Genomic DNA, 3,734 nt, shown 5'->3' on the forward strand with positions numbered 1-3,734 from the left:
ACTAACCAAGAACATCAGCCCATCCCAGCAGATCAGGCTGAGGCAGAAGCAGTCTTCGAGCCGTCTAGCTGGACGCCAGCAACTGTCCAGAGCCATCACCAATTTAGCAGTGAAAGTCCCACCTCCCCGGAAACCTCCCAGGCTGGGACATTGGAACAACTGGTCACCACCAGAGCAGAAAAAGAGAATGGGGCAGGGAGCTGATGCTGGGCAGATCACCGGGAGGGGCAGCGTGGCCAGCCCTTGCTGGAGACTGGACCTATGACATTATCTTGAGTGGCTCTGGGCAGTAGGGCAGCGCTCGGGCTGTCTCCCGTGTTCCTTACTTCCTGGGCAACCTGTTCACTTGGGATGACGCAAGCAGGTCTCTGTTCCCTGACGTGAGGGCTAACAAGTCCGGTCTGCCTGCACGCCAAGGAAGGAAAATGAAGGAAATTGAAAGAAAGCCGCGGCAGCCCCCACATCCCACATCCCAACGGCACAAACATCCTCCAGAGGGTCCTTGCTCGTTCTGGCGAATCTGCGGTGCCAGGAAGGGTCCCCACTGCTCTTCGAGAAGCCACGAAGTGGCCACAAACATCTAGCACAGGGAAGACTGGGGGTCTGGCTTTAATTCCTTTGACAACGGCCACCCGTCCACCGCCCTGGACACACACAGTCCAATCATCGCGGGTGCTGCATTTTCCACGAGGCTGACGCAGGGCAGCTTGGAGGAGGCTGCCAGGCCTGCATGTGGCCACTACGGAGAAGCCACGCTCTGGCCTGGACCCCACTGCCCCGGGAACGGGGTCCTCACCGCGGCGGTGCGCTGGCGTCGCGGGCGGGGGCGGGCGAAGACGCGCGTGGCCGCGCCAGGACAGCGGGCCTTGGACAGCACCAGCCTGCCCACGCGGCACCCCGCGAGGCCCCGCCGCTCTCTGGGCCGTGGAGAACTCGTGCGCGGGTTCGCTCACTCGAGCCCGTGGGGCCAGGCCACACGGCTGCTGCTCCCGGCGGCTCACGTGGCAGCGTACAAACAGCGGCCGCTTTAGAAGCAGCAGGAACAAAAATTAAGATCCCATTTGCTCCGAGTGTAGTTAACTATTCACTCTGTATCCGGCTGGAAGATAATGGAGCAAACAAGAAGAGGTGCTGAGCCCAAGGGCACAGCCGAGGTGGAAGGTGGGGGGAGAACGGGATGGCGGCCGTGTGGGGGTGGGGAGCCCCAGGAGCTGGCCGGGCAGAGGAACGTCTGTCCGCAGGAGGGAAGCGCGGGCTGGGGCGTGGTGTCTGCGAGGGCGCGAGCCCTCCGGCCCCGGCAGGTCAACACTCAGGTCCTCCTCAGAGGTCTTCTCAAGTCCAGAAGCTGCTTTATTCTCCAAACCCAGAATTCTCCAGCAAGCCCGGGGCTAAGTCAGGGCCTTCGGGCAGGGGTCCTGGCCGCGCCAGAGCTTCCTGGTGGCATGAGGCAAACAGCCCTGAGCAGCCTCCTGTCCAGGCCTGCAGACACAGAGAAGACAGGTTTAGACTGACCCTGGCCTTGCGACAGGTGGCTGTGAGCAACACCCCCTTCGGAGCACCCCGCGGAAGCACCTCGGAAGCAGCCCAGAACCCTGCACACAAACCTCCCCACAAATCTCCCCATGCTGTTTCGGGCACTGCTGGACACGGCCAGCCCGGAGGGAGTGGACACCTGACTCGTCAGCACATGGGGTGTGTCTGTGAGGTGTGGGGCCGAGCCTGGCCGCTTCACAGATGGGGGGCTGAGGCACAGAGCTGTGGATGTGCTCGGTGGGAGGGTCCTGAAGCTCCCTGGGACAGGGCGGTTCTCCACTTTCCCGGAGCTGCATCAGGAAGCCACCCAAGCTCGGGAGGAGGACGTTACAGTTACAGCACAGACAGGCGTCTCAGAGGCGACGGCCGCCAGCCACACAGTTCTTTCTCTGCTGGAGTCCACCCCTGAGGATGGGCTTGGGTGCAGCAGGCCACCTCTGGCCCCCACTTCTAAGTAATGAAGACGCTGGCACTGCTGACTGTCTCAGGGTCTTCGCCAATTTAGCACTGATGAGACCAGACAGGGAGCCCAGATGCTTGCCAGGTGGGAGGCTGTGCCTGGGGCCCAGCGAGGCCTCTCTGCCTGCTGTGCTCCCACCACCACACTGGACTAGACGCTGTGGATGCCACGTAAGGCAGACAGGGACCCGGCGTCACCAGGCCGGCCCGGACAGGAGCCCAGAGCATGTGCCAGGCCCAGGACAAGCCGTCGAGGGCTGTGGAGAGGCCTCTGGGGGAAGCCAGCAGGCCCCTTCCTTCCCGGCACAGACCTGTGGGGGCTGCAGCTCAGCCTGGTGCAAGAGCCCTCCTTCCTCGGGGTGTGCCCCCCGGCAGCTGCTGGGAAATCCCAGAAGGGTGCTGTCAGAAGGGGGGCTCACAGTGAGAGCCCCGAGGAGCCAGTCACAGACATTCCTCTGCAGCAGGACTCAAGGCAAGCGTCTGCATCTTAGCCACCTGCCGTGAGGTGCCCACACAGAGGCGCTTTGCTGGGGACGGCGCTGATGGGAGGCCTAGAGGAAAAGCGGGTGATGGCAGGGCCCCTCGACACTGGCATTGGGACCCCCAGCACTTCCAGTCACCTACCCGCCACCCCCAAGTTCTGCTAACCTTGCTCAGGTTCCCTTTCCCCTCCCGGGCAGCCCTCTCAGCTGTCTCAGCGAGGCCAGGGAAGCCGTGGCCCCCACCCGGCAGCCGCACGCAGCTAGCAAATTAATTGGCAGCAGCCGGATGAATCACACAGGGACTTCCTCCTTGTTGCCCGGCAACCCCATGCACTTGGCAGGGGGACATTAAACACAGAGAAGAATGTTGGGAGGCGTTTGCAAAATAAAATAAAAAGCAAAACACACAACACCCCAGACTCGTCCAGTATGGCAGACCCAGCTAAGATGGGGTGCTGGGGGGTGGGGTGGGGGCAGTCAACACTTACAGGAGAGAGACCAGGGAATCAATGAGGTTAGGACATCGCTGGCCCCAGCCTCCCTCCCTGCCCCCACTATCCCACACTTGGCCAAAGACACGGGCTCTCAGAGCCTGGAGAGAGATAATGGGGGCACCTGGATTCAAAGGCATCTCGAGATTTGAGAGATTACCTAGAAACCCACAGCCTAGAGGGTTTATGGTGCCTGCCAGATGGGGCTGTTTGTGCTTCTCAGGCCTGCATCGTTCCACAGGTTAAGTCACGCTGCCACCTAGGGCAGGAATCCCTTCCCCCAATCCTTTTCCACTTGAATGTTTTCATGCCCGTTGCTATAGCCACCAGGAGCTGATTAGACAAGCCTTCCAACATGCTGCCTTGCCCTGCAGACCCCGCCTGTGGCCCCTGTGAAAAAGCCGGCGGCAGAGCTGAACTGTCCATGCATTTAGGTTTGAAGCAGTGCATGAGAGAAACAGGCACGAGGAAGAGAAGAAAACGGGCAGGCACATCCCATAGCAGGCTGGATAGGAGCCCCCAAAGATAGCCATGCCTTAATCCCTGCACCCTGTAAAGGTTACCTTCCACAGCAGAAGGGGCTGTGCAGATGTAAATGAGGTAAGGATCCTGAACTGATCCTGGATTATCTGGGTAGGCCCCAAATGTAATCATAATGTTCTTGCAAGAGGAGGTGGAAGGAGATAGAGTGGGCGAGGGAGTAGCATAGGGGAGGGAGTAGCAAGGAGAGGGAGTAGCATAGGGGAGGGAGTAGCAAGGAGAGGGAGTA

At 60.7% G+C, this 3,734-nt stretch overlaps 1 long non-coding RNA gene across 1 annotated transcript in view; it reads right to left on the bottom strand.

The window, feature by feature from the left end:
- Positions 1-597: 597 nt before the first annotated feature.
- The window catches only part of LOC105854420, a 151,074-nt gene continuing 147,937 nt past the window's right edge, over positions 598-3,734 (bottom strand). The window contains exon 4 of the long non-coding RNA XR_001146107.1: positions 598-1,479. This is a non-coding gene — a long non-coding RNA (uncharacterized LOC105854420). The remainder of the gene's footprint in view (positions 1,480-3,734) is intronic.

This window comes from Condylura cristata, unplaced genomic scaffold (assembly GCF_000260355.1).
Source record: "Condylura cristata isolate star-nosed mole 26May11 unplaced genomic scaffold, ConCri1.0 scaffold00038, whole genome shotgun sequence".
Classification (NCBI taxonomy): domain Eukaryota; kingdom Metazoa; phylum Chordata; class Mammalia; order Eulipotyphla; family Talpidae; genus Condylura; species Condylura cristata.